Source organism: Accipiter gentilis, chromosome 15 (assembly GCF_929443795.1).
Source record: "Accipiter gentilis chromosome 15, bAccGen1.1, whole genome shotgun sequence".
Taxonomy (NCBI): domain Eukaryota; kingdom Metazoa; phylum Chordata; class Aves; order Accipitriformes; family Accipitridae; genus Astur; species Astur gentilis.
This window is the reverse complement of record NC_064894.1, coordinates 13,811,510-13,834,757: the sequence shown is the minus strand read 5'-3', so window position 1 is coordinate 13,834,757 and position 23,248 is coordinate 13,811,510.

Genomic DNA, 23,248 nt, shown 5'->3' with positions numbered 1-23,248 from the left:
TACAGATGGGCCTGGATTGGCAGGGCCCAGGGCCGGGCAAGGCAGGGCTGTGGGGAGCCGGAGATGGGCCCTGCTGTGGCATTGCTGGGGCAGGGGCTGACGGCCCTGGGGGGAGAAATGGGGGCCGTGGGCAGGGCAGGGGGAGCCCTTGGGGGTGGGCAGGGACAGGCAGGTCTGCGGGTGCCCGCAGGGCCCTGACAGCTGTGAAAGGTACCTGTCAGTAGTTAAGCACTTAGCTCTTTGTATCCTCATATTAGGCACCTATTCCCAGCTTCACGTACCCTAGGTTATTTTAGGATGTGCTTTTTGAACGGTATTCATTCCACTTAACCTTACAATGAGGAAGGCACCTAAGGTGGGATTGTAACATTTCTAGTTTTCTTGATCAAAGGGGGAGATACAGACCTCCAGAAGGCTTTTCAGTCTATCATCTGAACTTTCCTCTGAGAGTATCTAGGTCTCTCCTTCAAGTAGCACTCTCCTTTGACTTTACAAGGTTGACTACACTCCTAAGTATTTCAGTTATGTGCCTCAAATTAGGTAGGACGAATTTGTTAGTTACTGCCTGTGATCTTTCTCCCCACAAGACCCTTTTGTGCCTTTTCTCACACAGGCCTGAAAATTCAGCCCCGAGGAGATGCCATGATCTAATCCCTGTTTTCTAACTGACCATGGTCCGGAAAAATAAACAAATTTACTACAGGTAGATAATACAAACACTGCTTTCACAAAGAAGAGCACACACTTCTTTCTAGCTGCCTTGCCTCTCCTCCATGGCGGGGGGGTGGGGGTGTGGGGGGGTGAAGGGAGTCACCTAAAAGTACTAGCTTTTCTTGTGGTTAATGCTGATTTCACCTAATCTGCACTACCAGACTGAGCCATAAAAGCAAAAAGAGTGCTGGAGGTGGAGAAAGTCATAAAAACAAATGTTCCTCTTGTTTGAGGTTTAGACACAGTTTCTACCAACAAAAAACTAGGTAGCATAGTGAGAAGGGAAGCACAGGTCCCACACTGGCAGGTGAGAGTTACTCAGGTCAGGCTGAGAGAGTAGTCTTCATATGGTGGAAACCTGCTAGTGCCCAGACCACAGACTAAAGAAGATTGCATCCATGGCATTAGGAAAGGAGATTCTGTAGAGCAAGACAAATAACCCACTTAATTCTGTTTCCTTGTAGTACATCCCTCAGGTGACTGCAACAGAACACAGGCTCCATGGGAGCTGGGAGGGGATAATTCCCTCTTTTCCATCCTCTTCCACTGTGAATCTGGACCAACGCATTGAAACCAAACCTAACAGAAATGAGAGAGTCCTGGAGAAGATAAAACATTTCAAGTTGCTTCTAAAAACAGTTTGTGGAATTCTTGAGCTTAGTCCTACTTATGCAGAAAGAAGGGAAGAGTGCATTAATCAAAGCCATGTGGAAACTGTACAACGTTATAAATGGGAGAAGATTTTTTTAAAACAAGAAAATGAGAGAGAGCCAACAATGTAGAAATATATGAAGAGGCTCAGAAACTGGATCAGAGAGACCAGGGGACTGAAATCATGGCCAAGAGAACAATAGGGGAGCCAAAGGCCAAACTAGAGAAGGGAAAGGAGAAGCAGAAGGCAAACTCTGGGACTGAGAGTATCATGCCAAAACACAGCTAAGAAATGCAAAATATACTGCGGGAAGGAAGACCTGGAGAAAAGCATTATCGCCACAGACTTGAAATATTCTCTGAGAACAGCATTATTGCTCTACTGCTGGCTACCCACAGACTGATTTCACTAGGCATAAGGAAACATAATCACTAAGTAACTCATAGCTCTTAAACCTACCTGCATGTTGCCAGTGTTTGCTGACTTCTAGGACTTCAACATCACAATTCATTTTTAAATGTAGTTTTCTAGTATAGAAGTTGTTTTGTAAATCTTTGCCATTTCAGTTCTTGCCATTTTATAGGCTTAATATAATTCCTCCATTTTTTTGTTTGCAGTGACTATTTCTCAATACATGTCTATTTAAAAGTAGATGAAATTTATGAATTATGACTTTGTTCTTATGGTATAATATCCTTTTAAATTAAGGTGGTTTATGAAGACAAAAAAAGCTCATGTTCCTGTTAGAAATCTCATGCTTTGTTTAGATGCTTTTTGAAAACACTTCATGATACTTTCTGTATTTCGTTAAAACATCTATCACAGTCAAAGATCTCTTGATGTTACCATTTCCAAAATCTTTCTATCACATCAACAGAAATCAGAATTTTTAATTTGTTACTTAGTATCCTGCTGTCCGTTCTTTACAAAGCTCAGGCATCACAGTCCAATGAGAACTAAGTTGCTGGATTTATTTTCCTTTTTACATTTTGTTTTGTTTCAGGTTGTACACATATTTACCTGTACCTCTTACTAGGTTCTTGCTATCATATAATAATTCCAGGAACCTATGAACTAGCAGGGTTTTTTTCCATGGTGTGTGCTTTCTGTACATTTCTGTGTACTTGTGTCTTTTGAAAACCTGATTTCCTCATACCACCTTTTGTTTTGCCAACTATAATATATAATATCGTTCAAACAACTCCATGGGGGCCAGCCTATTCCTGCACCTGTGGGTGGGTGCTTAGCAGCATCAATATTAATTTTTAATATCTTTCTACATGTGCTGAATCATTAATGCCACATTTCCAAACATGCGGTTGCCAATGTTTTGGGGGTATTTTCAAGTGTTTCTGGAAAGCAATTTCACTCCTTTCTTTGGCTGTGGAAGTCTCATTTCCTTAGTCTACCTCAACAAAAGATGGAGATATGAAATCAACATCTGTCAATATTAGTGTCTAGATCAAATTGATCATGAAAGAAGCAAACAACTGTCTTGAAACCATCAGCCTTTTTTTTTTTTGCTTTTAAGCAAACTTATTAGTACTTTGATAATGATCTTTTTGTACTGCATTCAATGTTCTGAGGCTTCCCACATTTTCTTTTGCTGCAAGTGCTCAAAACAACATTGCCTGGGTATTGCACTCCACTGCTGCATTCTGCAGAGCTAGCAAGGGATAGTGGACATTAAATGATTGAGATCACCATATCATTGCCATTCTGCTACTGATATTTGGTGTGGATCTTCTAAGAGACTTTGCATAGTGCTTCTGTAGCTCTAGGGAATCTTTATGTAGACTAAACAAATTCAGATGGGATAGTTAAACCATTGATATATGGTTATAGCAGGAGTAAATACAACAGTAAAATTAACCTTATATACAAAATTTATGGATCCAGCATGACTTCTTCTTCTAATTAACTGAAATATTGAGCATCAGTATAAATAGCCTTCAAGGCAGGAGTAAGGATGCACTGATTAACATAGTAAACAATCTTGCTCATCAGTTAATAACCAAAACAACAAAAACCAGCTATATTTAGTGCTCTGCTGGCAGACAGTCAAGCCCCAAATAAGCAACTGTTGTGTTAAAATCTAAATAAGACTGAGGATGTACTGAGTTGTAGATGGAGATTGCTGCTGACAGACTATGTTTACAACACAGGAAACTAAAAAGTCACACAAACTTCAGATATAAAATTTAAGATCTTACATAAATATAGTATTTCATAATAATCTTTTGGTTGAGGGAATGTGCCTTGTTTTCAGTTTCATTGTTTACATTAATTATATATTGAAAGCTCATATATTATGCATGAAGGCTAACAGAGGTAGAGACCTATCCTACTGTTCATAGTAATTGTCTGCAAGAGCATGAAATATCGGTGACGAATGTTCTAAAAGATTAGAGAGGAATTTTAACTTCTCCCTTGTATATTTTGTTTTTCATCATCTGTAAATGTTCACTGTTGACTGAGGTAGAAAATCTAACTGTTATTGAATACTATCATTTCATCATCTATGCTTTTCAATGTGCAGTATGAGCATTGCACTGTGCATATCTGAATTAAGGTCCTAGTTTCCCAGAAAGCTTGCACAGTGCAGGCATAATTTATTTTCAAATACATGAATGTTTCCAGATGTCATTGTAATCAAATACAGTATGATGCCATTTAACCATGTCATGCAACTGGATCCCTAGCTGCTGTAGAAAACAGAATAAAAATGTGAGGATGTTACATAGCATAATCTTACTAGCTTGTGAGTGAATCTTTGAACATTCTGATTATTACCTCTTGCAATGAAGACCTGTAGTTAAAATTTCCAAAAGCATATAAAACTGATAGCAGCTGTCATGAAAATCTCTAGATGAAGGCAGCACCAAGTCCTTGTTTAATTCCCATGATGTAAATTTTAATCACTGAAATAGAATTTTGTGAGTTCCATTGATTTCTTTTATGTTGCATTGTGTTCCCCCAACAAGGTTTGATATTTTCTAGGGAGCAAAAAAAGAAAGATACACACTTTAATGCTTTAGAAGGGATTTAATGAAAAATAAGTATCAAAAGGAAGTTACTTCCAAAGTATATTTCATTATTCAGATAGGAAAAGCAAGATTTACTTTCTTAACTTACTGATGACCTCTTAAGAATTTTTGGTGAGGACTGTCTGAAAAATCCTGACAGAGACATTGCATCAGAAATAAAGAAGGGGGGGGGGAGGGGGGGGAAGGGGGAGACAATGAGGAAAACCTTTCAGATCTCTTTGTTTAATGGCCATGTATTTCCTTTATGTTATGTCCAGTTATGGATAAAAAACAATGAACATTTATTATTCAAGAGCTGCTGCTGTTGTCATCCAAGTTTAGTTTTAAAATCTGGATCTTACTCTCTTAGTTTTTAACATTTTTTTTTTTAATTTTATGTTGTTTTAAATAATAAGTATGCAACTTATAGAATAGAGCAATAAGACTTTTTTTCTATTCAACAATATTATTAAACTTAATGTTCTCAAAAATTTTAAAAAAACTTTTCCACTTTTAAGAATAATTTTAAAGCACTGAGGCTTAAATCATGGGCTATTCAAAACAAGGTCAACCACTTGTCAGTACACAGTTGTGTCGTGGTATAATTTAGTTTTTCAAAGAAAATGAAATTTTCAACTCAAAAATATTTTCCACAGAAGTATATACTTAAAAAGAAAAATAAGTTTCTGATTGTTGTCATAAAAAAGATATTTAATTTTCATTTAGTGTATTTGGTTGCAAAAACCAGACCAAAAAAAACACCCATTTGGTTTCCTAATAAAAATAAAACATGTTGTTAGAAGACATATTTCAGACCTCCTACATTTAATATAAATAAAAAGTAGTAAACATTCAGGAAAGAATGATATTATGTATGTTAACTCCTCATAGCTTGATTAGAAAAATATACTAAAAACCTCCTTTTTGGAATGTTCAGTACCATGCTATCTTAGTTGAGTTTCTCTAGGAAGATTACATCATTCTACTGCTCAGCTTCCTAGCCTGTCAAATCAGGAGAAGAACCAACAAAACTGACGATAACTGAGAAAAAAACATAATAATAGATCAATAACGTATTACCCACCTTCTTGATTTTCCATACCTCTTTAGCTTCCTTCAAAGTCTTCTCAATTGCTCAGCATTTTGCTCTGTTCTTCTAAATGTCTATTATGCTCAGCATTTTTGCTCTCTGCTTGTTATTGTTATATCTATTTATTTCTCTACCTATTTATTTATTTATTTTATTCTCTCCTTCCTTACAGGCTTTCCTTTTCTTCTAGAACAGAGGTAGCAGATCCAGCCTTGTGAGCTCAACTGCAATGGAAGCAGGAAAAGATGGTATATGACTCTTCTGTTAGAATCAAAATGGATCTCTAATGTAATAATGCCTTGATAATTTTACCTTTTCTTACAGATGGGAACTTTTGCATCTGGTTCTGTGAATGACAAATAGAAATTAAGTGAATATTTTCTAGGAGGTAGGAATATAGGTCTGGTGAAACCCTCTAATTTCAGAGTCCAGTAGCTTATTTTGTCACAAAATGTAATTAAAAAAAATATCTATCAAGTTCTATCATTAAACTAACTGCATATTTCTGACTACTCTTTTTCACCCATTCTTCCAAAAAGCTGGTTAGAAACTTTCTTCTTTGGTGAAACCCAAATTTATCCAAGAGAAAATCAAATGTATTTTTTGTTCTGACTATACTGTGGGGTGGGTTTTTCTGAAGCTTCAGTGGATCATCTGCTCTGGTTTTTATTTCCTCAGTGTATTTATAGAGAGAAATAATATCCTCACTGAGATTTCTCTTTTTCTTTTTTCTTTTTCTGTTCAAGTAAATTCTTTTAGGATTTATGCTCACTATTGAATGTAAATTATGCTGGTGATGTGAGCAGACATTCTCAGGGACTTTTCCACTCTGAGTTTATATTTCTGGAAACTTACATGTTCAGATCTGGATACAATATTTCAACCTAGATCATACTGGTGCATTAACATTGTGCTATCAAATCTAGGAATACTTTGACAACTTCCTTCTAAGTTATATCTTTTAAAGAACAATATTGGTGGGATAGCCTGTGAAAAAGTCACACACCTAGTCACTTTCCTTTTATTGTCTTTTCTCATGGATAAGTTCCTAGTTCATGATGGAGATGCCGCTTCCTTTCTAGTCACTTAGTACGTGTTCACATAATCATTTGAGGCATGTACTGAATATGAAAGGATCAAATGCAGATCGCACCAAGCCACAAACACACTTTTTCCTTTGTCCCATAATTACGATGTTTCATTTTTAGGAAACAATCCGTTAATTATTGTCAGAATAAATACAAAATGCCTAAAGATGGCCAATATCCTCAAAATATGTCAACTTGCTAACATTAGCACACAAGGTGTAATGCCATTATTGTCTGTGAATCTGAAATTCATTGAACTGAGAGCTTGCTGACAGTTTTCACATTCCATCTAGTAGTAGTATCACCGTTAGCAGTCTCTGTGTTAACCAGCTGTAAAGATCAGCCTTACACTTTGGCAAAGTGTTATGTTTATTTAACCATCAACTGAGGGACAGTCATCATAGTCAGGCGCCTTATTCCTGGGAGCCATGTACACAAGCTACATAAGAATTGTGGTTTTGCCCTTTGGAGGTCATCTTAATAGGCCATTGACTCTGAGTTACAAACAAAAACTATAGTAGAGCTGTCTCTGACTCCATGGGGCTCCCAAAGACTGCATGACCAATTTTTATATTTCACAGTTAAATTTGCCTCCATTTCCATTACTTGACTCCAAAGATCAAGGACAAAGAGTGAGCTTCTTCAGGACTGACAGTGTGACACATTGTTTCCAGTATTTTTTATTATAAAGCCTAACTTCTTGTACCACAGTTCTGAACATTTATTGGTGGTAAAATTAATAATTGAAGAAAACTAAGTCTAATCTCTACTCAGGCTATGTATCCCTTCTAAAAAACTTATGAGTAGGAATTTGCCCACACGTAGGGGTCTACATATACATGTCAGCAGGTACATGTAAAAATTTAACCTACATGTGTACAAGGTATCTTAACTCCTGCAGACACAGAATAACTGCTACTGGACTCAGTTGCCCACACACCAGTAGTGGTATTTGAGGTACTTTGATGCATCTTTTCTGATCTTAGCTGTCAGTTCAGAAGGTTGTGGATGTCCTGTGGGTCTTTAACGCTTTTCATCCTGTCATGGATAGGTGTTCTCAAATACCCTAGAGGGTCTCAGATGTCATCAAACTCCTATATTTAGATAACTGAGTCAAGCTCTAGATCTAGGTAAAAACGTAGCTCTTTTACAGATGTGTGTACTGTAGAGTCCTATATAGTCTTATGTCCAAGTGATGTTCTGAATCAGTCCTTGTGTTGTTATATCTCTCTTAGGGAGTTACTTAACTAGCTTAACCTTTTTGTACCACTTACCAACTTAAAAAATATAATTAAAAGAAGGTATCACTCATTTTATGGAACGATAGGTAGATTAGTCCTACCACTTTTACTTGGTGTATAAATACACTAATTTCTTAAAAGTAGATACCTGCAACTATTAGTACAGTCAGTCTTTATAAAGACAATGTGAAATTTCATCCAACTTTTTTCTACTTTTCCTGTTTTCAGTTAGTTCTTGCAGGGTTTCAATGTTAGGTCTGACAAACTATTCATGTGAAAAACAAGGACAGTAAGCCAAAATCAGCTGTCAAAGGAAAAGATGTACAGTTGAAAAACCTGACCATTACTGCAGTGTAAGTGAAAACATTTGTCTCTACATTAATATCTTAAATAAATTCCGATTTTTAAAGCATGAAACAGATACTTGACATGAGATATAAAAATCAGACTTTAATATTTTAAAAGCTGTACAAAGAAAAATAAATTTCAGATTCCTAACAATATGATGTTACCTCCCCCCCCCCCCCCCCAAAGTTATTCTTGCATTCAAATTGCAATCATATGTCAACAGTCAGCAATTAGATGAAAGACCTCATGCATTTTTTGTGGGCAGGGGAAGCGCACCTTATGTTTGAAAACAAGAATTTACTGGTAATCTAATTAAAGTCTTAATAGTCTAATCAAAGAGTTAATATTAGTCTGTTTAAAATTGTACCAGCACTTATAGTCCAAAGTATCCAATTACAACCCATTCCAAATTAAGTTAGTTAAAGTGGACACACATAAACATTCTAATATCTACCATCTTTTCTGAGGCTATGTTTGATATTTTCAGTGTGTTGTTGTGGCAAGTCATGAGCATCCCAGCTTCTTTTGAAATTAATTTTCATGATGGGGGCCTGTCCTACTCTGTTGTTGGGTGTCCTTGAGGTTATTTGGTACATTTGCTAAGTCAGCTCACCTTTTTTCACAATTTTTTTTTCATTCTTTATTTCAGAATGTCATGTTATATCTAAGTTTTACATATGCTGGATTCTATTCATTGCTCTCTCTTATTTGTAAAGATAGTTCTGCTCTGTTCCTAAGGCTGCATCCTTTAGCAAATAGTAATTGACCATTTCTGAGTACTGTTTATAGCTCAGGGCCTGTGATCTCGTCTTGTTATTAGTTTGGGGATGCCTGTTGTAACCATTATTTGACTTCGCAGCATTCAAGTTGCCTAGGTAATGCTTTATTAGTACAAGATAGTCAAAGATACAACCCAGTTTTAGGGCCATTAATAGTTGCTTCTACAAAAATGATGATTGATTAGAACATGTATGTGTATATCCATAGATACACTATACTTCTGTAGCTACCTGTTATTAATATTTATTAGCTTTGGCATACCACTCTGAATTTATCAAAATTGCTTCCTAACACTATGTTCAGCTAGGTTTCCAGTACTTAGCTAGTTCCTGCTCCTATCGTGCCTTGTCTAAGATCTCGCATCTCTATTCCACCTCCTTACTGACTATATTGCTGTAACTAAGTATATAGTTCTTCCATTTGAGGTGGAAAATTACACAAACAGGGAGATATCACAGAAAAGTTGTAAGTAATTCTGAATACCTTCAGAATACTTCAGTTGACCAAAAGCTAATTCTACAGTCAAGATAGTCCTTCAAAAGATTCACTTCTGCTTTCTTCCAGGAGTTACATTTTTGTTCCACTTCTACCATTTTTGTTTGATCAAATACAACTTTGTTACACATAGATCAAATGTAGATTGGTGAGACTAATTAGCTGCTGTAATTTTTTGTAATGAAACTTTTGAAGTGCCCTCTGTTTCCGTTTCTTTAGCTGTAGGTCTCTGATCAACTAATTGGACTCCTTCAAAAGCATTAATGACTGATGGAGACTGGAGGGAGAGCCATAAGCAGAGAAAAAGCTCTGCTGTTTGCATCTCTAATCTTCACTTCTGTTGTAAGATCAGTTTGCGTAATTTCTCCTATCATTTCTCTCTCTTTCCTTGACTTTGTGACTTCCAGAAGTTATACTCAAAGAGTGGAAGAGAAGAAAGTAGGAGAAAGTACAGGAATACAGAATGTAGTTCATTATGATTAAATCTTAATAGAAAATTGAAGGCAACTTTACAACTAAATTAGCAAATCTTTCTTCAAGCATTAAAAAACATAAGGATATTATTTTAAAAGTCTAGTTCATACTTTTTTTTTTTTCTGAAAGAAGTATTTTTGAGGATTTCATGGATTAAAACATAAAAAACATGCTATGCATATGTATGATGCCAATATATGTACAAAAATGTTTTTACTCTTCAACATGACTTTTCATTTTTGAAGTTAAGCTCAGTATGCATCATTTAAAACAGTCAAAATATGTGTGAAGGGTTGTGAATCTACCAAAAGGAAATGCATTCACTCAATTAGGCTTTTTTTTTTTTTTTTCTCTTTTGAATGCATGAAAGAGATTTTGATTTTTCATTCCAATTTTACATTTTGAAATTTTTATGAATCAGGAAACTGCCTTTCAGCTGTCATATAGAAGCTTGCAGTCAGAAGGATGAACAGCAGTTGCAGAAGAAACATTGGAGGACATGCTTCCTCTATTCCCCAAATCAAAATAAAATGGTCAGAAGAGCCCCAAGAGAGAAGAATGAGTATAAGTACCAAGCAGTGGGAGTGGAGTTTCCCTTCTTTTACTAGTGAAGTTATCACAGCTGGATGAGTCAAAGTGAAAGGAATCAATTTCAGTGTCAGCCTTCATCTTCTAATTATAACCATGTTTGCTGGACTGAACACATCTATTACTTCTAATGTAATCATTAAGAAGTGTCTTTATCCCCCCCCCCAACCCCCCAATTTTCACTAAACCATGAGAAGGTATTTCCTGTTATTTGAATGGATCATATACTTTTCAGCTAAGCTATTTGCAAATGTAACAAAATTGCAATGTCTTTCCCCAAGTATGAAACCAAATCATGTAACAAGGGCACTATGACATTTATGGGACCTATCCTTTCTATTAAAGAAAGGAAAACTTCAGAACTCATGTGTCTCACTTTGAACCATAATACAAAAGAGGCAATCATTTTGATTTGTAGTCATCAAGACATGAGAAAGGTAATTTTGCTTTTTGATATTTCTTTTCATTTCTGTGGGAATATGTAATGACTCCAGGTGAGATCACTGGATGTTTTCCTTGTTAACGAAAAGCTGATGAGTTTTTATTTCCTTCCTGGTTTCAAGTTAAGCAGATTTTTTTTTCTAGAGTTTATAGTCAGCTGTACTATCTTAGTACACAGTTTAATGATCTTGAAATTCCTTCAACTTGTACTTCCTGAAGGACCTAATCAACAGCTATAACATTGGTCTTATGTTACGAAATAACATTTCAGCATCTGAAGTGAAATGAAAGCATCCCAGGTTAATCCATGGAAAGTTCAGATCTTTTTTCTTCATCAATTTTCCTAAATAAAATATCTCCTCAGTAATTTGAAAAATTACTACTGATTTCTATGCCCAACCTGAGACATCCAGCAGTGGCGACATCTTCAAGAAAGACTAATCATTCTGGGTACTGTGAAAGTAACCAGAATCAGAGCTGTACTCCCACTTCTAGAACTGTTTGTTAAAAAACTTGAAATGTTTTCTGAAAGAAATAAAAATTTACATTTAACTTTAATTTCTAATTAAACTATTTTATGAAATTAAAAGGGGGGAAAAATCTTGCTTTTTTCTTTTTCTTTTCAAAACTGTTGATCAAATCACATCTAAGACTAATAAAAATATTAACAGTGATATTGTTAATAATGCTTTCCTTTAATGTAACTATTTAGTAAAACACACACAAAACTTCTGATTTTTTTTCTCTTTCAAGTGTCTTCTGAAACCTGTCAGTTCTGGAAATCAGCAGCATGTGGTGCAGATTCCGCCTGTTAGCCTGTGTTCAAAGAAGAACTCTCTATATGCACAATTCTCGTATAAGATCACTAGAGAGCCACTGTGGCTTTCAATATTCCTACATGCCTTGCCTCCCTGGCTACATATCTTCTAGTAAATGATGAAGTGACTGAAAATGTTCCTAGGGACTGGGACTTTATTCTTTGTATTTCCAAATAGTTAGAGCAGTCCTTGGTGCAGTTTTGGCCTTGACCAACTAACACTCCACCATTTCCTTGACACAGCTGAAGCACTAGTATGCCCCAGAGATGATTTCCAATAGTTGAATGCAATTACTCGTTTCCAAGGTAAGAGACAATAATCACATAAATGGAGACTGTTTTGTGCTATTTGCCTCAATATGAAGGAATGATCTCAGACACTTTCAATTTACCACCCTTGTCTCCACCTCTATGTTGGATCTCTGTCATGAAGTGTTTAGTGGAAATGTTTGGTAAGATTTTAATGACACAATTTTCACCTAAATAAAAACATTTTGTGAGCTTTTGTTGAAAGCAGCAGAAGCAAAAGAAATACTTTGAAAATTATATAGAAAAAGTCTTCTTATTTTCATCTAAATTGACTTCATTAAAAGTTTCTGACTGAGGTCGCAATCTATGCTTGATCTTGCAAATTGTTTAAGGCTCTGCATGCAAAGCGTCACTGAAGTTGCCAAAGTACTTGTTACCTTCTCAAAGTTAGCAGCAAGTGTTTTGCTCATGAAGGATCGTCACTAATAAAGAGCTAAGAAATCTACAAACTCTCCACTGTTGTATTGCTTTGCGGGAAGTGGAGTTAACCTATATTCCTACTAGTTAGCATTGCCACTTTCAGCCTCCACAGCAAGTTTTCAGTGGTGTTATCTTTTCATTTGATTGGTACCAGCACACTTGTGTTCCTGCCTTCACATGTGTCTCTCTTTTCTCCTCACACAAATGTACACATTGCTCACAGAGTGTTAAATCAAAATACTAAAAAGACCTCAACAGTTTCCTGCCTTGGTTCCTGTTACATGCCTAAATCCTCAAAGACATTGCATGAAGGGTTGTTTTTGTTTGGGTTTTTTTGTTTGTTTGTTTATTTGTTTGTTGTTTTGGGCTTTTTCTAACATATAAAATTCATTTATGGACAATGTAGCTTTTCTTCTATTTCTTTCCCTCATTTATACAAACAGTTCATTTATTTAAAAGGATGGAATCTGCTGTCTGAAATACAGTTTGCAAAACTACTAGAAAACTAAATTGAAGTGTTTCAAACAGAGCCAGAATTGTCTGGAACTACAGTTTCCCTGGGACAGAAGCTCCCAAAACCCCACGTGCACCCTTCACACCCCGAGATGTCCGGTGGGGGCAAGGTTGCACGAAAACCTGAGAATGGCCTTGCAATCAGGAGAAAAACTAAACCTGAACACAATGGGTCTTGACTCATTCAAGTGGAGTCTTAATAGTTTCACGTTTGTGAATAATGGTTTATCTGTAAAATATCAACAGGGCTTCAGAGACTTTGTTGTTGTTGTTGTTGTTATAAATACAAAGTGAAGCTCAGATTTGTATGTACATGGTTAAAGTAGTTTACAACCTAGCACCTTCTAAACTCCATATCCAAATAGTTTGCTTCTATTCTTACAGAGGATGATCCAGGTTACTTCCAGACTTGCCTGCTGAGGTGCAGTATAGTTTCTGGTTTACATACCACAGGTATGGGATTCTTTCTTTTTCTGCACAGATATAGAGCCATAGAAAATTAGTAAGTCTGGAAGTCACAGCTTGGTGGGGTGAAGTACCTGGCACTACGTAGAATATTTCTTTAGATGTATGACTTTTAAGAATGGATACATCTAAATTGAAAAACGAGTTTAAGAGTTTGAAGTACAGGCTGCCAACACACAATTTCTACCTATGCTGGTTTGGTTGTGATAGATTAATTTTCTTCATAGTAGCTAACATAGGGCTGTGTTTTGGATTTGTGTTGGGAACAGTGTTGATAATTCAGGGCTGTTTTCGTTACTGCTGAGCAGGGCTTGCACAGAGCCAAGGGCTGTTCTGCTCCTCACCCCACCCCACCAGCGAGGAGACTGGGGGGGCACAAGGAGTTGGAGGGGACACAGCCGGGACAGCTGACCCCCACTGACCCGAGGGGTATCCCAGACCATAGGACGGCACGCTCAGCATATACAGCTGGGGAAGAAGAAGGAAGAGGGGGAAGTTGGGAGTGATGGTGTTTGTCTTCCCAAGTCCCCGTCAGGCGTGCTGGAGCCCTGCTGTCCTGGAGATGGCTGAACACCTGCCTGCCCGTGGGAAGTGCTGAATGAATTCCTTTTTTGCTTTGCTTGTGGGCGCGGCTTTGCTTTCCCTATTAAACCATCTTTATCTCAGCCCATGAGTTTTCTCTTTTACTTTTCCGAGCCTTTCCCACACCCCAGCTCAGGGGAGTGAGCAAGCAGCTGTGTGGGGCTTAGTTGCGGACTGGGGTTAAACCACACTAGTAAAATCAGATGACAATCAGGTTGTTTAAAATCACTTCAGTCTTGAATTGTTGCTGTACAGCATTGTTACTTTTTCTATTGTCAGATCCTTATTATTTGTCTGTTAAAGTTGTCATCAAATATTTTGTCTAGACTTATTTTTTCTTTATGTTTAAAATTACACGTGGGATTTCTGCCTGTGTATTGTACTTCTTGAGAATTCCAATAGAATGTGAAATATGCTATGGGGAAGAAACTATTGCCATGAAATATTGAATGATTAACATCCCATGAAGTTTTGTAGTAAAGGGGGTGTTTTCTGTAATATGCACAACATTCAAATGTAGAATATTAATTGTTGTCTATCATTTAGTCCAAACTGGTAGACTCAGAGATAATACTGTTAATGCAGTAATATTACTTAAGATACATTAGTGAAAACACAAATATAAATTGTCCCAGCTCCTCAGCTAGTATAAACCAGAACATGCACTTAACTGAATTCAGTACATTTCTGTTTCAGTCAATAGAGTTACGTTGATATTCAGCAGCAGATGATTCGTTACATTATTTCTAATTTATATGTATCTTATTACAAGCAAGAATGACAATGGTGCATCCAATTATCTTAGACAAAAGACCGTGACTTAAACTAGTTTCAGGATATACGATGCAAATCATCTTCTGTTGTCAATCTTTGACATAATTGACTCAGACATTTAACTGTTTTGTTTTGTTTTTTTAAGCTAACATAGGACAGTTCAGGTAAGGCACCTATGTTAGATACTTAGATACTTCTGGCCACTTGATTGCAATTATTTTATCTCCCTCTTGATAGCAGTATTTATTTTGAGTGTTTTGTGATTTTTCTTATTAAAAGCTGAAATATGAAGTTGCAGTCAGCATCTCACAAAAGTGTTCTTGTTTCATGAGTGGAAGAGCATTCTTCTTTCTACTTTTCTTTTTCTAGTTTCTCTCAAGAATCACATCCTCCTGTGCTAGTAACTATTTTTACTCAACAATATTAGACATCTTGTGCAGTCTCTTCTGTTCTGTGGGTATGGGATGCCTTAAAATTTCTGAGTTTTCTCAAGGTAAAGGAAATAGCTTGCATAGCAGTAGGGGGGGGGGGGGGGTGGAACAGAAAAAAAAAATGATAAAAATTAATTTATTCCAGAAATAGTACAATACATTTCCAGTGTTTAGAACTTTTTTCTGTAATATTTTTTTCTGGTTTTCCACATTTTCAAATAGTTCTTTCAATGAGTAGCTATGCCCATTCCTTTTCACATATTAATTTCTAGTTTTTCACTTACTCCATCTCAACATAGTTGCTTTTTTAAATTTAATTTTTACATTTTTATTAAAGTTCAATTTTAAAAAAAATCTTAAATTAATCTTACTGTTATGCTCAGCTGTTTCCTCTTTTTATTTCTATTGTAGAAAAATTAGTTAGAGAAGCACAACCATTCCAAGTAACTACTCAAGGAAAATAAAAAAAAATACAGTCAGTTACATAAAGGCAAACTTCTAGAATTGTGTATCAAATTTAGAACAAAATGTTCTTAGAATATTTCTCTGTTTCTTCCTTTCCCTCTCCAATAAAAGAAAGACATTAAAAATATCACAGTTATGGGACTACCTTTTACTTTAGTCTTCTCTATGAGGGTTTCTCAGATTTTGGTATTTATTCCTGTTATGTGGTAGGTTATTTGCTCTCTCTTAACAAAAAACTCAGATGTTATCAAACATTTGTAGAAGGTGATACTCTAACACGTAAACTCTGCTGCAAACCTCACTGTAACATCTTGTGCATTATTTTTTTAAAAATATAAAACCAACTATACTTAATTTGACCAAAAATCCCTTCAGCTCAGCAGTCTGTCTCTATTACCAGCCAGTAGCTCAATAAATATCTTGGGAAAGAAAAGAACAGGTTAGGTACCCAGGGAAGCTCACTAGCTTCTAATACTGTGCTGCTCACAAGCTTCCCTTAAGAACAGTGATGGCTTTTTCTTCTATCTATTTGACTCATTGATTTTTGTACCCATGCAAACTTACTAGTAGTCATGTTTCGTGGAAATGCCATTATTGTTTGTGTTTTTTTTTTTTTTTAAACTGACACCTTTTTATTTCAAAAATGAAATTTTTGAAATTTCCTTCACTGTTCATGCTAGGTGTTCACTGTTATCAGACAATGAATGATTGTTCCCTATATCCATTGTCTGAGGCTCTTCTGATTTTAAAGATCAGAGCCATCAGAACCTTCAGACTTCTCTTTTACAGGTTGAGTAAGTCTAGTCTACTTAGTTATTTGTCATATGCATCATACATATAGATACAGTAGGGAGATAATGTGTAAAAAACTGTTCCTTAAGATTGAGAAGATTTAACTCCTAAATCAGGAGGTAAATATCAGGCAAAAAGCTTGTAGTATTAGTGTTTTTGAATATACCTGCCTCAGAGTTCCTAGACGCTTTTGAATGAGCACGTGCTGACTTATGCTACACTCTTCCAGTACCTAAAGGGAGCCTACAAGAAAGCTGGAGAGGGACTTTTTACAAGGGCATGTAGAGATAGGACAAGGGGTAATGGCTTTAAACCAAAAGAAGGTAGAGTTAGATTAGATATAAGGGAGAAGTTCTTCCCTGTGAGGGTTGTGAGGCACTGGCACAGGTTGCGCAGAGAGGCTGTGGCTGCCCCATCCCTGGCAGTGTCCAAGGCCAGGTTGGATGGGGCTTGGAGCAACCTGGTCTGGTGGAAGGTGTCCCTGCCCATGGCAGGGGGGCTGGAACTAGGTGATCTTTGAGGTCCCTTCCAACCCAAATCATTTTATAATTCTATAATTTCAGAGCTTCACTTATACCTCTGGTAATGTAATTCACTTTCTGCAAGTTGTCCATGCACCTGGCTTGCTGCTATAAGTTAATAAGGAATTGAATAAAAAATTCCAATCTCTCAGCTTCCTCCAATGCATAAAAACAATTTAAAATAACCAACTGGATAATTTAAACTCTTATTAATAAAGAGGAATTTAGCTCCAGAATTATAAGAACTGCATCTGTCTCCTAAAGGCATTAACCTGGACATGTAATTACATTAGTATATTTTCAATCTCTCTCTCTCTTTTTGTCTCACTGTCTTTTTCTCTCTCTTTTAAGGTTCACTACCAAATGAAAGAAAATAAAGTGAATTTTATGGGTGTCTCATCATGCAGATGAAAAATAAGTTCAAATGTCCTGATTACTAGAGAAGACACACTTCTCTGCCGTCATAGTGATTCAGTTCTTTTGAGTTCTAGGAAAAATACAAAGTCTGTCATGGTTTACTTGGAAAAACAGAAATATTATTAATGAAGGAATTACATTTGACAAAAAAGGCTTATACAAATATTCTGGCCCTTGATTTTAGAGTCTTCTCTCATTATAAAATCAACCTTGGCGCTAATCATGTCAAAACTTGCGAAGGTTCCCTGCTATTGTAGTATATTTACATAAAATAATAACAATATTGAATATCAAAGTATGATTTCAGAACAAAATAATATGCAATTCTAATTGCCTACCTCATTTTTAAAAACAATCCCAAGTAAAGGTCAGCCCCAAGGTCCTCAGTAAGTTTTCCTTTTCACACTCATGGCATAATAAAAAGAAAGCCTGAATAGTTTTGCCAACAGAAACACAGACAGTGCTTAACCGATCGCAATGTCTTCAAATGATCACCACTTGGTCATCTATAACAATAAAATAAACAGAAACCATAGAATAAAATATATATGCTATAAAAGTTTATATCTTAACTACTGCTGTCTATGTGTAAAGACTGTACGCTCCTCCATGTAAGGGCCTGGCACTCTGATATCTCTAACTGTAAAGGTCTTTAAAAATTGTTACTTTCCTTTCAAATATGTGATACAGCAGCAGTCTAGAGAGTGTCACTTCAGCTTGCTCTGCAGAGCAACTGTTCACATCATGAGGACAACTGTCTTCAAAAGAGAATGAAGATCTCCACTGCCTGGAGCGTTGTGGGGAGCTCCAGGGCTTTGTCGCTACTTCAAGACCAGTTATATAACACGCACAAGGATAAAAATTCAAAACCGGTCCAAAACTGAAAACTGATCCTTCCATATCCTTCACAGAAAGAAAGAAATGTTATATGTAACAGGTATATCAGCTATATCAAAATATCAAGTACATATTGAGTACATCAAGATTCCTTTGCTTATGGTTCATGTTCTGAGTCATGCTTCATTCATTGAGTGGCGTTAGTGATATCACTGGGATGGTTCACAATGTAAATTACTGTTCATTCTGAATAAAGGTGACAATCTGGCTCAAACAGGGTAAATGAAGAGTGAGAGTAAAAGAAATGTGAATCACTTCAAATTATAGCACTAGAATGAAACCCTGAACTAGCTCCTATAGAACTATTTATGAGCTTCAGATGTTCTCATGCTGAGGACATAAACAATACTTGTTTGCCGATGCTTGAATATCTGTAACAAAGAACTGTGACCACAAAATCTTTCCACGTAAACTGAAATGTCTAATTGTTCTCTGACCTATGGATAGCGTATTCTTTTCCCTTATTAATGTATATTGGCCAGAGTCCCCAGGAGACAACAGTCTTATTTAATAATACTCTGGAAAGAACTCCACAACATTTGTATCTGGTATGAGACTGAATTATTGACCATTAATGACTAGTGTTCAGAAAACAAAAAATGAATGGAGTTTTACGTTTCAAATACAAGTTGTCGTACACACTCAATTCTGCAGCAAGCTGGCTTCATTGCCCAGCATCTCAGAAGACAATTTTACATTTTTACGTTCAGAAACATCCTGCCAGAGTGGTGGTATACTCTCTGTTTTCCAAGGCTTTGAGTGTGTCCACTGGTACAGAAAGCCTTCTGCAGTTTCTTTCAACTCTTCTCTGGCTGCTTTACTTGTGGAGAGGCCAGTTGCAGACCCCTTTGAGGAGGAATGTACAGCTGTAAATGGGATTCTAGAAAACTAAGGTTCATATTATCAGATGACTGACTCTGGGAACACAGCCTAAGATCTGTAGTTCATTGTGTCAGTATGTTAGCTGAGGTGTTATGGATCATGTTCCTGTTGTCTGTCCTGTATGTACTTTAAGAATGGGATTAATCTCACCTTTATCAGGTAGAACTAGGCATTTAGTTAAATCTCCATGTTTAGCTAGCTGAAAACTAGTTTACATATAATACCTAACTTTCAAAAAAATAAAGTATAAAGATTATAATTCCTATGTGCTCCTGTTGATATATATTGTTTTTTCCCCCCAAGACACTGTGAAACAAGGTTATTTCTATGTCCCATCACATTCCAAATCATCCAGAGTGGCCTACTTATCACTAATACTATATAACTTTATATATGTTAAGTACTTTCAAATTTAACATATGCCTTGGTACTAAAAATGAAATGAAAAGAAATTTATTTCTTTATTTGTAAACATACAAGTTAACTGTTAAATTAAAATAATAATAGTATTAATAGTAAAATTTAAACAAGAGTCTTTCTCATTTCATTTAATCTATTTAGAAACATAGTCTCATTCAGTTATTTCTCAATTTCACTTTTAAAGGATTTTCCCCATAATAAAATTCCATATGTTAAATAAAAGCCTTTGCTTTCCTATTTACAAGTTCCACGGTACACCCTTTAGCAATGATTCCATAGCTATTTAGTTTAGCTTCCATCTTTAGTTCTCCATTATCAATTGGAATCAGTAAGTCCATCTCCTGCTATTACCCTGGATCAAGTAATTTTGCAGCATTCTTCATTATTCTTCCAGGCTGCATTTCCTGTGCACATTCCTCTTCCTGAAACTTTTGTAACTTTAAAATAAAGGCAATGAAATTAAGACACACTTCCACATAGAACTCACTTTAGTACTGTGGTGGGTTGACCCTGGTTGGGTGCCAGGTGCCCACCAAAGCCGCTCTATCACTCCCCCCCTCAGCTGGACAGGGGAGAGAAAATAGAACAAAAGGCTGGTGGGTCAAGATAAGGACAGGGAAAGATCACTCACCAGTTACCGTCATGGGCAAAACAGACTCGACTTGGGGAAATTAGCTTATTTTATTATCAATCAAATCAGAGTAGGGTAATGAGAAATAAAACCAAATCTTAAAACACCTTCACCTCCCCTGTTCCTTCTTCCCAGGATCAACCCCACTCCCGATTTTCTCTACCTCCTCCCTCCTAGTAGCACAGTGGGACGGGGAATGGGGCTTGGGGTCAGTTCATCACACGTTGTCTCTGCTGCTCCTTCCTCCTCAGGGGGAGGACTCCTCACGCTCTTCCCCTGCTCCAGCGTTGGGTTCCTCCCATGGGAGACGGTCCTCCACGAACTGCTCCAGCGTGGGTCCCTTCCCCGGGCTGCAGTCCTTCAGGCACAGACTGCTCCAGCGTGGGTCCTCCGCGGGGTCACAAGTCCTGCCAGCAAACCTGCTCCAGCGCGGGCTTCCCACGGGGTCACAGCCTCCTTCGGGCATCCCCCTGCTCCGGTGTGGGGTCCTGCAGGGGCTGCAGGTGGAGATCTGCTCCCCCGTGGAGCTCCCTGGGCTGCAGGGACACAGCCTGCCTCACCAGGGTCTTCATCCCCACGGGCTGCAGGGGAATCTCTGCTCCGGCGCCTGGAGCATCTCCTGCCCTCCTTCTGCACTGACCAGGGCTGGTGCTCTCACATCTTCTCACTCCTCTCTCTGGCTGTAATTGCTGGTGCACAGTTCCCTGCACACCCACCTGCCCCCCCCCGCCCCCGCCGCCCTGTTCTCCCAGAGGCACTTTACCACCATCGCTGACGAGCTTGGCCTTGGCCAGCAGCGGGTCCGTCTTGGATCCGGCTGGCATTGGCTCCATCGGACATAGGGGAATCTTCCAGCAGCTTCTCACAGAAGCCACCCCTGTAGCTCCCCTTTGCTACCAAAACCTTGCCACACATACCCAATACAGTTATCTTTGTGACAAAACTGGGATTAATGCTCATATATTGTTTGCCATTACTCATTTTTGAGGCCAGTCCCATTCTCATGGATGTCAATGGCACAGAGAACATTGACTTTATTAGAGAATATCTTTTCCCTTAAAAATATAGAACTAAAGTATTGGGAAATACTTATTTGGTCCATTTATGCAGTTGCTCCTGTTTCCCCAGTGTCAACTTCTCGTGAAGTATTAGGTAAGATAATTTTGTTGTTGAAAAGGCCCTGACAGAACTAAATTATGCAATGAGGCCTGGCAGTCCAATCCTGTATTGATCATTTCTAGTTGTGATGTAAATCATAATAATGTTTTATAGTTATTGGCTCAAACTAAATTTCCCAATCAGAAAATCTACCACTGTAATGAAATAAAAAGTTTTTACTGCTGGTACACATACTGTAGGTAGCCAAACGAAACCTTGGTCTTTCCCTTCTCATAATGCAGACAAATAAACCCACACTTCAGCACAAGCAAATGTGACTTCCAGTTTGAAAGTATCTGTGAAATTTTACCATTTTCTTTGATATAAGAAAAATTCAGATTCACCCCTGTGTCGTGGTTTAACTCCAGCCAGCAACTAAGTACCACGCAGCCGCTCACTCACTTCCCCCATCCAGTGGGATGGGGGAGGAAATCGGGAAAAAAGGTATAACTTCTGGGTTGAGATAAGAATGGTTTAATAGAGCAGAAAAGAAGAAACTATAATGATAATGATAACACTAATAAAATGACAACAGTAGTAATAAAAGGATTGGAATGTACCAATGATGCGCAGGGCAATAGCTCACCACCCGCCGACCGACACCCAGCTAGTCCCCAAGCGGCGATTCCCTGCCCCCCCCACTTCCCAGTTCCTAAACTAGATGGGAGGTCCCATGGTATGGAATACACCGTTGGCCAGTTTGGGTCAGGTGCCCTGGTTGTGTCCTGTGCCAACTTCTTGTGCCCTGGCTGGCCATGAGAAGCTGAAAAATCCTTGACTATAATCTAAACAATGCTGAGCAACAACTGAAAACATCAGTGTGTTATCAACATTCTTCGCATGCTGAACTCAAAACATAGAACTGTACCAGCTACTAGGAAGACAGTTAGCTCTATCCCAGCTGAAACCAGGACACCCTGTAATATTATGCAATGCATCACAACAGAGGATGAGTGAAAATTAAATATATTTTTAATTATTATACTAATTTGTTGCACTAAAAAGACAAAACTGTAGAAAAGCATCAGTATTCCTTTTTACCTTAAATAAGTTCATTTTCAGTCTATGAAAAACACAGAGTATAAACTCAGTCAAACTTTACAAAGCTGTATGTGGACAATAATTAGACATCCCAGGCATGTTTGACAGGATTTTAAAGTCACTGCAGTGTTTTTGGCTGGGATAGAGTTAATTTTCTTCATAGTGGCTGGTATGGTGCTATGTCTTGGGTTTGTCACCAAACCAGTGCTGTTAATGCACCCACGTTTTAGTTATCGCTGAGCAGCGCTTAGACGGTGTCACGGCCTTTTTTTGTGCTTTCACGCTGCCCCGCCAGCGAGGGGGCTGCGGGAGGGCAAGAAACTGGGAGGGGACCCAGCCGGGACAGCCGACCCCAACTGACCCGAGGGATGTCCTGTACCATATGTTCTTGTGCTCAGCAATAAAAACTGGGGGGGAAGAAGGAGGAATTTGAGGGGGGCATTTGGAGTGCTGGTGTTTGTCTTCCCAAGTCCCCGTTCGGCGTGCTGGAGCCCTGCTGTCCTGGAGATGGCTGAACACCTGCCTGCCCGTGGGAAGTGCTGAATGGGTTCCTTGTTTTGCTTTGCTTGTGCGCGCAGCTTTTGCTTTCCCTATTAAACTGTCTTTATCTCAACCCGTGAGTTTTCACAATTTTGCCCTTCCAATTCTCTTCCCCACCCCACTGGTGGGAAGTGAGTGAGTGGCTGCTGGTGCTTAGTTGCCTGCTGGGGTTAAACCACAACGGTTGCCTCAACTGAGTTGGTTGCTGGGGGATTGTCAGTCAGTAATCTTATGGTCAG